Source organism: Bubalus bubalis, chromosome X, assembly GCF_019923935.1.
Source record: "Bubalus bubalis isolate 160015118507 breed Murrah chromosome X, NDDB_SH_1, whole genome shotgun sequence".
Classification (NCBI taxonomy): domain Eukaryota; kingdom Metazoa; phylum Chordata; class Mammalia; order Artiodactyla; family Bovidae; genus Bubalus; species Bubalus bubalis.
Genome location: NC_059181.1, coordinates 62,597,342 through 62,608,951, shown reverse-complemented (window position 1 = coordinate 62,608,951; position 11,610 = coordinate 62,597,342).

Sequence of the window (11,610 nt, the reverse complement as noted above, 5' to 3'; positions counted from 1 at the left end):
GTCAAGAGCATCTCTCCCTGGCTCGGGTCTCAGTTGATTCCAGCCAATCAGCGTGCAGAATCAGGCAGCGGCAGCGGCAGCGGCAGGAATGCTAAACAGCGGCTCCTTAAAGGAACAGAGGCAGTGGCGCCCCCAGGCTCAGCCCCAGCTCCCCAGATATCCGGGGTAGGGCTGACCCTAGGTCAGAGATAGGGGACTTAGGCCACGGGTGAGCTCAGCTCTCAATTTCATCCCCCTTCATCTCCAATCTCAGCCTGTCCTCCGCCCACTCCACCCCACCCCACCCTACTACCAAGAGGGAGTTGCAGAGAGATGCTCAATGGGTCCCCGGCCTTGCTCTGAGCTGGGGCCACCAGAAGTAAAGACTTGAGGCGGCAGAACCGATCGAAGGGACGTTAGAGCAGGGTGAGGGAGGTGCTCTCTCCTAACGGGACCAAGGAAGAGGACAGCTTAGGAGGCTATTCTCTTCCTCAGGACTATTGTTCTTTCAATCTCAAGGCCCTGAAATGACTACAACCTAACACTTGCCCTGCTTCTATCACCAATGAGGGACTCACACCTAGAACAGGAGGAGAGGAAAGCTCTAAGCTTTTGTCCCTGGTGCACAGATTCCTGTCTCCTCCACTCCACTCCTGCATGGTTATCATGGAGGAAAGCACTTCAGGATGCCAAGAGAGTAAAGAAAGTCCAGGGCAGGAGGAAAGGAAAGAAGAGGTCTAAAATGAAAGAAACCTGAGGGTCTAGAAAAGAAGTTGGGAATACTTGTCCAAGGACATCTTCTTAACCTCTCTTGGCTCAGCCTGTTGGTGGATGGAAGAAGGATGACATGCTGGGAAAACTTGTCATTTTGCTGTTCTTGTTTTGTCATTAGCTACCAGTTATTGAGTCTTTACAAAGTCCTAAGTACTTTACATGCAAACAAAACCCCTACCAAAGTGCTACTATTATTATCTGACTTATACCAATGAGAAATTGAGGCTCAGGGATGTTAATGCAGCTAGGTTACACAAGTGGAAGTGACGGAATCCTAGCCATTTGACTCAAGTCCACACTCAGAACCGCTGAAGTACAACAGGTCTATTCTAACTTCTTCAGATCTCAGATCAATAATCATTTGTTGCACACCTACTCTGTGCAAGGCCTTGACCTAGGCCCTAGGGCTACAGAAATTTTTTCTTAATTCAACAAATATTCTCTGAGCATGTGCTATGTGCCAGACACTGTTCTAGGATTTAAGGACGTAGCAGCAAACAGGAAAAAACACACACACAATAAATCCTTGCCCTTGGGGAGCTTACATTCTAGTGATAGGACACAGACAAAAATTAGTACAATAAATAAGTGAAGTATATACTACTATATATGGTGATAAATGCTGTGGGAAAAAAGAAAAAGAGCAGAAAAAGAGGGGCTGGGAGTACTAGGGAAGGATATGAGGTTGTGATCATTTTTTCTTCAAGTTTTTTACCCCTATAATTTAAAAGGAAAATTTTCAAACATACCGAAAAACTGAAAGAATTTTATAGGGATCAGCAAATTGCCACCTAGATTTGCATTAACATTTTACTATACTTGCTTTATCACATATACGTCTTTCACATATCCTCTTTAGCTTTTTTAAAAATGAAAATTTACTGGAGAAGGAAATGGCAACCCACTCCAGTATTCTTGCCCGGGAAATCCCATGGACAGAGGAGCCTGGCAGGCTACAGTCCATGGGGTCTCAAAAGAGTTGGACACGACTTAGCCACTAAACAACAACAATCATCCATCCATTGTCCCACCTGTTAGAGGTAATCTGTGTTACTCTTTTGGAGTGATGATAAACAACCTATTTGTTAACATGTGAATTCAAAGCACTAACTTATTTGCTCTTGGAGCATCTGAAGCTTCCAGTCTGAGAAATTCTCAGGTTTCTCTAGGAAGAGGCATGATATATGAATCTGGAATGACAACAGCCAAGTCAAGAGGTCCCCCAAGGGCCAAGGTCAGAGGGGTCAGAACCACAAGAGGGTGATCCTTGAGCAGATGCCCAGAATGGAGACAGGGCCAAAGGGTGGACAGCATCCCTGGCCCAGCTGTGGCCACTGCAGGAAGGTTCCTGAAAGTCACAGGTCCACTGGCCTCCTCCCCATCCAAGTGACTGCTCTTCTACTGCTTTCTGTGAGAATAGTCTTAAATGGAATCTCTGTTTCATAAACGATGGAACTCTGTAAAAAAAAAAAAAATGAAAATTTACAAACATACAGAAATGCTGAAGGAATAGTACAATGAACTCCTATATATCTTCCTCATAGAGCCAACAACTGGCAATGTCTTGTTATATTTGCTCTATCAATCGACCTACAATTTTTTCTGAATCATTCAAATGTAAGTTACAGATTTCATTACACACCTCCTCTAAATATTTCAGCATTCATTGGGTGGGGATAAAGACATTCTCCAATAATATGAATATGACATGTAAGAAAATTACAATTATTTCATATCATCTAATGTCCAGTCTCTGGCATGCTACATGGGGTCTCAAAGAGTTGGACATGACTTAGTGACTGAACAACAACAATGTCCAGTCTATATTCAAGTTTCTCCAAACTTGTCTTTTATATTTTTTAACATCAGAATCTAATCACAGCTGTCACATTGCATTTGTGTCTTTAGCCACTAGAATAGCCCCAATCTTAACAGAAAAATTTTTATTTTGAAATAATTATAGATTTACAAGGAAATTGCATAGATAGTACAGAGGGGGCCTGTGTACCCTTAACCCAGTTTTACTCAATGAAGGCATCTTACATAATTATAGTTCAATATCAAAACCAGGAAATTGACATTGGTACAATGTGTGTATAGTTCTATACCATTTTACCACATGTAGAGATTCCTATAACAACCATTGCAATCAAAATACAAAACTATTTTGTCACCACAAAGACCTATTGGTGTCATCAGTTTAAAAGATTGAGGAAAGTTTAAAAAAACTTAACTCTATTTAGGTCTCTTTACCCTGTCTCATCGGAGAAGGCAATGGCACCCTACTCCAGTACTCTTGCCTGGAAAATCCCACGGATGGAGGAGCCTGGTGGGCTGCAGTCTATGGGGTCACTAAGAGTCGGACACGACTGAGCGACTTCACTTTCACTTTTTACTTTCATGCATTGGAGAAGGACATGGCAACCCAATCCAGTGTTCTTGCCTGGAGAATCCCAGGGACAGGGGAGCCTGGTGGGCTGCCGTCTATGGGGTCACACAGAGTTGGACACGACTGAAGCGACTTAGCAGCAGCAGCAGCAGCAACCCTGTCTCATTTCCACTATGGTTGTCTTTAATATTTCCTCTACATATATTGAGCTCCACATCAGATGATGCTATACCTATTGCTTCAACCATCAGACATTATTTAGACAATTCAAGAGAAGAAGGAAAGTCTGTTGTACTTATGTTTTTATTCATTCTATTCCTTCTTCCTTCCCGATGTTCCAAGAGTTCTTCTTTTATCATTTCCTTTCTCTTTTGTGCACTGCCTTTAACCACTCTTTTAGGGCAAGTCTGCTGTGTCAAGTTCTCATAGCTTTCCTTTTTCTAAGGATATCTTGATTTCTCCCTCATTTCTGAAGGATATTTTCACTAAATATAGCATCCAGGCTTGGCAGTTCTTTTAACACTTGAAATATGTTGTGCCACTTCCTCTGGTCACCATGGTTTCTGGTGAGAAATCACTGATTCTTGAATTGTTTTCCCCCTGTTGATAAAGTGGTGTTTCTCTCTTACTGCTTTCAAGACTTTCTCTTGGTCTGGGTTTTAAAAGTTTGATTATAATATGTCTTGGCATGGATTTCTTTATCCTATTTGGGATTTGTTCAGCTTCTTGAATCTGTAGGTTTATGTCTTTTGCCAGATTGGGGGAATTTTCAGCCATCGTTTCTTGAGGACTTCTTTGGCCCCACTCTCTTTCTCTTCTTCTGGGACTCCCTGATGACATGAATGTTAGGTCTTTTGTTATAGTCCCACATGTCTCTGAGGCTCTGATCATTGTTTTTTTTTTTTTTTTAGTCTATTTTCCCACTGTTATTCAGATTGGGCAATTTCTAATGTTCTATCTTCCAGTTCACTGATTTTTTTTCTTGTCTTCTCCATCCTGCTGATGAGCCCATCTCCTCAGTTTTTTGATTTGGTTATTGTATTCTTCCATTCTAAAATTTCTGTCTGATACTCCATCGTATCTGTTTCTCTGCTAAGACTTTCCATCATTTTCATTTGTTTCCAACCTATTTGTAATTGCTCATTGAAGCATTTTTTTCCCCTAATGTTGGCTCCTTTAGACTCATTCTCAGATCATTGAAAGCTGTCATCTTGGTGTTGGCATCTGTTGTTTAGTTCTTATTCATGGTGAGGGTCTCCTGGTTCCTGGTATGATGAGTGAATTTCCATTGCATCATAGACATTTTTGGATATTATGTTATCAGACTCTAGGTCCTACTTAAATCTCTTGTTTTGCATTTTCTGACACTGTTGCCATCAGTGGAAGGGTCCATTGCCTGGCTACTGCCAGGAGGGGGTAGAGGTTCAAGTTGTTCCCCACTTAACATTGGTTGACACCCAAAGAGGGGTTCTTCTTTACTGCTGGGCAGGTGTGGGAGTTCCAGCCCCCCACAAGGCCTCCACTGACACCTCCCTGGCTGGGGAAGGGTTGAAGGGCCTCCTTCCTGCTCCCAGGTAGCTTCCACTCACCACAGGTAGGGGTGCAAGTGGGGGTGAAGATGATAGAGGACTGGGTGGGGAGGGGAGGAGGAGCAGGGCAGCAGCAAAAGTCTTGACTCTCCACTAGGCCTTCCTCGGATACTCTGATGCCACACAGATTAACCTGTGGGGATGGAAGTCCAGACTCCCTACTTAGACACCACCCCAGGGAGCCTGGGGAGTCTGGCAAGAGGGAAAGTCTTGGTTTCCACTTGGGTCTTTGCTGGCTGGAGTGGGTGGAGCTGCAGTTTTTTGTTTTTGTTTTTCTGTAATGCCTGGTTGCAGGAGAGTGGTTATTGTCTAAGAGTTTTGTGTTGTCCAACTAAGCTGCCCACTTGCTAGTCTTTGGGCTAAAGAGAGCAGGCTTTTACTGAGGCTTTTTTGTTGTCTGTGTCTCCTGGCACTTCCAGGCTGGCTTCTCCAGCCTACAGTCTGGGATATAAGGCAACAAGAAAACCCAGGGAGCTCACTTAGTCAAAACTGCCCTTTTCTCCCTCTTTTAGAGTCTTCCTATGCTTGTTTTTACATATCACATGCAGAGTTTTAGCGTCCTTATTGGGAGAAATAGGGAGAAGTATGTCTACTCCAGCTGAGTCCAGAACTAGAAGTCTCCCATCTTTTTTTAAAAAAAGTATTTATTTATTTATTTTGGCTGCACTGGGTCTCAGTTGAGACATGCGGCATCTTTTTTAGTTGCAGCATGCAAACTCTTCTGTACTTCTGGCATGTGGGATATAGTTTCTTGAGCAGGAATCAAACCCAGGTCCCCTGCATTGGGAACTAGAAGTCTTAGCCACTGTATCACCAGGGAACTCCCCCCATCTTTTTTTTTTTAATTAATGACATCGGCTTTTTGAAAAGTACAAGTTAGTTGTTTTGTAGAATATCCTACTTCTGGATTTGCTTATTTGTTTTTTTTTTTCCCTCATGGTGTCATTTATCTTGTTCCTCTATACCCTGTATTGCTGTAAACTGGACATTAAAATAGAGGCAATCTTAAATAGGTTCTTCAAGTAGGCAACACTGAGAAAATGATATTTGAACAAAGATTTGAGGGAGGTGAGGAAGAAAGTCATGCAGAAGTGTATACCTAGCAAGGGAACAGCCAATGCAAAGGTGCTAGATAAGGACTGCATCTGGCTTGTTCAAGGAACAGCAAGGAGAACCAAGTAGCTGGAGCAGAGTGTGTGTGGGGGGGGCGGATACTAGCAAATAAGATCAGAGATTTCGAAGAAGACCAGACTGTATACAGTCTGTAGGACATTGAAGGACTTTGGCTTTATTCTGAGATGGAGAGCCATTGGAGAGTTTTGTGCAGAGAACTGACATGATCTGACTTGTGTTTAGCAACATCACTCTGGCTTCTGAGAATGGGTCACAGGGGACAAAGGTGAATCAGTGAGACCAGTCAGGAGGCTTACTGAAGTGATCCAAAGGAAAGGTGATGGTGGTTATGACCAGGATGTAGAACTGGAGGTGATAAAAAGTGATTGGATTCTATATGTATTTTGAGGAGAAAGTCAACAGGATTTGCTGACAGATTGATTATGAGGTGTGGCCTTATCTGGCCAAGATTTTTTGGCCAGAGCAACTGGGAAGGTGAAATTGTCATCGACTGAGATGAGTACCACTTTAAGGAAGAGGTCATTTTGGGGAAAAAGATCAGGTGTCCAGATTTAGACATTTGAGTTTGAGATGTCTATCAGATATCCCAGTGGTGATAAATAGTAAACAGGCCTTGTCACTGGGATGCTCAAAGCTGGAGAAAAGGAAATACAGAAGCAAGTCATTACAGTAACTGCAAAAAGTGCTATTTCAGAGGGTATATAAGAAAGCAAGTTATCAACTCTATTTGTGGGTGATGAGGGGCTTATGAAAAGTGTCATAAGAGATGACATTTTTAGTTTGGTCCTGAAGGGTGACTAGGTGTTCATTAGGCAGAGAAAAGTACAACTCAGTTGTTTTATGGAATATCCTACCTCTGTATTTGTCTGGTTTTCTGTATTCTTAGCCCCTGGCACACAGTGGTTGCTCAATCACACCTAATCCAGTCACTAGTTGTGTGACTTTGGCCATTACTTTACCTCTTGACTTCCCTGGTGGCTCAGACGGTAAAGCATCTGTCTACAATGTGGGAGACCTGGGTTCAATCCCTGGGTTGGGAAGATTCTCTGGAGAAGGAAATGGCAACCCACTCCAGTACTCTTGCCTAGAAAATCCCATGGACGGAGGAGCCTGGTGTCCATGGGGTTGCAAAGAGTTGGAAGCGACTTCACTTTCACTTTTCACATTACCTCTTGAGCTTCAGTTTATCTGTGAAATGGAAATAATCATAGGGGTTTTGTGGGGATTAAATGTAAAACATTGAGCACTTTACCTAGTACACAGTGGATTAGGGTTAATTATTATTCATGACCAAGTCTAGGCTACTCTGGTAACTCAGGACCTTAAAGTCTTTTATATGCTCAGCAGTTTGTCAATACTATAGAGTGCTAGACTCTTCTTACATCCAAAAAGTAGCTCAGGAGAAAAATTGCTAAGCCTGGAGTGAATGGAGAGGGTTAAACTGCCTTCCTCATGCCTGATCTCCATTGACTGCCCCCCTTCACATTTTCATTTTTAATGAATATGAGTAAAGCCCATTTACATTCATAGTGAGCTTCTCCCCACTCTAACAGGCTCCCTGATGCTCAGACTGGACATGATTGGCAACCCTGGGAACATCTCAAACCCTGAGATGCTTTGACACTTGGAACCCCCTCCCAACTGCTAGACCTCCAGCCTGAGACCTCAGGGAGACAGGCGCCCCCTACAGGTGGAAAACAACCCCTGCCCCTGCAGGCGATGGAGATTGTTAGGCAACTGGGCTGCTTGATGAAAGTGAAAGAGGAGAGTGAAAAAGTTGGCTTAAAACTCAGCATTCAGAAAACTAAGATCATGGCATCTGGTCCCATCACTTCATGGCAAATAGATGGGGAAACAGTGGAAACGGTGAGATACTTTATTTTGGGGGGCTCCAAAATCACTGCAGATGGTGACTGCAGCCATGAAATTAAAAGACGCTTGCTCCTTGGCAGAAAAGTTATAACCAAGCTAGACAGCATATTAAAAAGCAGAGACATTACTCTGCCAACAAAGGTCCACCTAGTCAAAGCTATGGTTTTTTCCAGTAGTCATGTATGGATGTGAGAGTTGGACTATAAAGAAAGCTGAGCACTGAAGAATTGATGCTTTTGAAGTGTGTTGTTGGAGAAGATTCTTGAGAGTCCCTTGGACTGCATGGAGATCCAACCAGTCCATCCTAAAGTAAATCAGTCCTGAATATTCATTGGAAGGTCTGATGCTGAAGCTGAAACTCCAGTACTTTGGCCACCCGATGCAGAGAGCTGACTCATTTGAAAAGACCCTGATGCTGGGAAAGATTGAAGGCAGGAGAAGGGGATGACAGAGGATGAGATGGTTGGATGGCATCACCAACTCAATGGACATGAGTTTGAGTAAACTCTGGGAGTTGGTGATGGACAGAGAGGCCTAGCATGCTGCAGTCTATGGGTCACAAAGAGTCAGACACGACTGAGTGACTGAACTGAACTGACAATGAGACTGAAGCCACCGAGGAACCTGATATAGGATTTGGGAGGAGAGTGACTATTTCTGACTTCCATCCACGGTCTCTCCAGCTCCCTCAGCAAATGGACAGGATGAGGGTGGTGTAGCCCGCTACTGTATGATAATCTGGGCTCATTCTTGAAAGTACAGCTTCATTGGGTGACCCCAGTCTTTTTGTGTGAAGAAATAACCACTCTTGCCCCAAAGCCCTTGGGGCTTTTCACCTGGGAGCCAGAGATTGGGTTTGCTGAAACTGGGAAGTTTCTGCTTTGCAAGTAAGGGGCATTGTTATGGGTGTGTATTCTCGGTGGATGGGAATTCTAGCACACTGGGCATGGGGTGGAATAATTTTGATGATTAGTTCACTAAGGTATCAAGATTTCCCCACCATCCCCAATGAATGGATTAGGAAAATCCTACTTCCACCCATTAAGATAAAAACGTCCTATAGGAGTTTCTCAGTGGCTTTCCTCAATTAGATTTCTCTATGGAGTAGAGCGGAGAAGGCAATGGCACCCCACTCCAGTACTCTTGCCTGGAAAATCCCATGGATGGAGGAGCCTGGTAGGCTGCAGTCCATGGGGTCTCGAAGAGTCAGACACAACCGAGCGACTTCACTTTCACTTTTCACTTTCATGCATTGGAGAAGGAAATGGCAACCCACTCCAGTATTCTTGCCTGGAGAATCCCAGGGACAGAGGAGCCTAGTGGGCTGCTGTCTATGGGGTCACACAGAGTCACACGACTGAAGCGACTTAGCAGCAGCAGCAGCATGGAGTAGAGAGAGATCCTGAGATATGTTGACACCTGTGAGCAGGCACAGAGCACAACGAGAGGGAAAGAAACGAAAAGAACGGGAGAGTGGTAACACAGGGTTTGACAGCTTGCTAGTCCTGTGTCTGGTTTGGAGCTAGCAAATTCCGTCAGCTCTGTGCTCTCTCTGTTAGGACCATGCTGTAGTATCCCATCATCATAAGGGCCTCTGGGAAACAGAAATCCACAGCTATTCTTCCTAGTAACCTAGCATTCTGGCCCGGGAGTAGGTCCAAGCAGGCCAAAGCTGTGGGCACAATAATCCCTGCACTTGGAAGTCATCTGTTCACTCAGTGCAGCAGGAGCTTCACTGTGGCAGAGCCCCAAGCCATGGCAAACTTAGGAGAGAGCTGTGCCCCGAGTTTTGTCAGGGGCTTTTCCTCAAGAGTTCCAAGGTAGAGATACCAGGCTGAGGTACTGGCAGCCAGAGAAGTCCTAGTCCAGCCACTACCCTAGTCCACAACAATTCCAGAGGATCCAAGGGAGGGCTCCTTACTCCCCGTGCTTCTAAACTGAACTGGGTCGGGGCTGTGCCTCAGCTCTATTAATAGCCCCCTAGCCCAGCCTGTTAGCCCCAAACCCTAGTGCCAGAATCTGTGAGTCAGCAGCTAAAAATAAAGAGAGCAACTGCATTGGAACCCCAATGAGCAGCTCCCCTTGGCCCTCCACCCGCAAGTTTTTGTCAGTCTCAGTCTCCAGTCCAGGACTCTATAGAAGAGTCTAATCCTGCTGGGAAGAGAGGAAGCATGGGCGGTGTCAGGCACAGGGCTGAGTACTCAAGGCTAGAGGCTTGGGGCAAGGGCTAGGGGCATTCTTGCCGGGCCCGGAGTCTAGAATCTGAGGTTAGAGGACTGCAGCTGAGACTGGGAGCTGAGAATTGGAGGCTGAGGGGTTTGGAGACTCTGGAGGTGGTCAGGGTCTAGTCGGGAGGGGAGGGGAGGAAGAGGCTGCGGGGCTGGGCGTCTGGGAGGGGACAGAAAAGTAGGGATGGGGACGGGAGAGGGAGGTCCGAGCTGAGGTGAGAGCCCGGTGGTACCTGGGCGCCGGTACCTCGGCGCCCCAGAGCTGAGGCTGGCGGTCGGTCTGAGGGGCGGGATCCGGAACGGGGAAAACTACGGAATTGCAGCTTGAAAAGGTAGTGTGTGGAAGAGGAGGTCCCAGGCGGCGTGGACCCCCGAGAAGACTGACCAGGCAGCTGCCGCGGCGTGGGCTACTTGGGCTCCTCCGGCCTCCCATTCGGTCGCACGCCGGTGCCCCGGCCCATCGCGCCAGCTGCAGGCCAGGTATGTTGACGTGGACTGTATGTACCTCTGTGTGCATGGCGGGGGCGGGGCGGCGAGAAGGGAAAGCGCAGGGTCCGGGAGGAGAAGGGGGCGGGAACACAAATTCAAACTCACTTCGGTCGACCCAGCCCGAGAACGGAAGTGGCCAGGGCCATCCTGGGAATTGTAGTTCTCTGGGCTGCCTGCCCTGCCACCAAGGATGGTCTTGTTCCTAGGTGCCAGTGCCACCCCTGGTCCCAGGGAGAGGAATAATTGAGAACCGAACCTCCTATCCTCGTCAGACCCTTAGTTCGATTTCCCTTCGTGTAGAGAAATGAACCGGGGCGTGGAGAAACGAATCGGGGCGAATGTGGGTGCGGTGGGAGACTAAAGAGGCAGCCAGAGCCCTCTCCTGTCCTTGTGTTTTCCTTAGCCCCTCCCCCACTTCTATCAGTCACATTATCGTAGGCCAGCTCCGCGCCGGTCATGTAAATTGTTTAGTCCAGGGACTCACAAGCAGCAAACACACCGGGGAACTCGCTCCTCGCGGGGAAGGTGGGTCGGGCAACCAGACCCTGTGCACAACCCGGAGAAGCAAGAACTTGTGGAAATCGGATCATGCCCTTGGGGTCCGGAGTCAAGAACACGGGTCCCCAACGGGCACGAGAAACAGGTGGCATCCAGCTAATACTTCACAGGTGACGACGGGCGCGGCCCTCCTTTTGGGGCAGGTGACCACAAGGTGGAGCTCCAGCGCAACACTGCACAGCGCGCTTGGGCCACCGGGAATGTCCCCTGTGGCGGTGGTGCTCCTGCTGACCATTTGCAGCCCTTCGTTGCCCCAGGTGGTCCACTTGCCACCGCCAACCCTCGATTCTCCTCATGATGACCCCTCAATGTCATGTCACATACAACTCGAGATGCAAGGTGCATCCTCCACCCAGCGCCAGCACAGAAAAGGTTAGACTGTGCCAAAGGGGCATTAAATTCGTTGAATAACAGATTAACCGACAAGAGTCAAGAACCAGTATGTCTTGAAGAAAAGACTGTGCACAAGAAAAAGCCACTTGCAGGCACAGAATTACATGGCTAGATGGGGTCTTTAGCCCCTAGTCTCTAGGCAGGAAATCAGATAAATTGCATATGTCAAGAGAGACAGTGAATGGAGCCAGGTCAACGTCTCCAT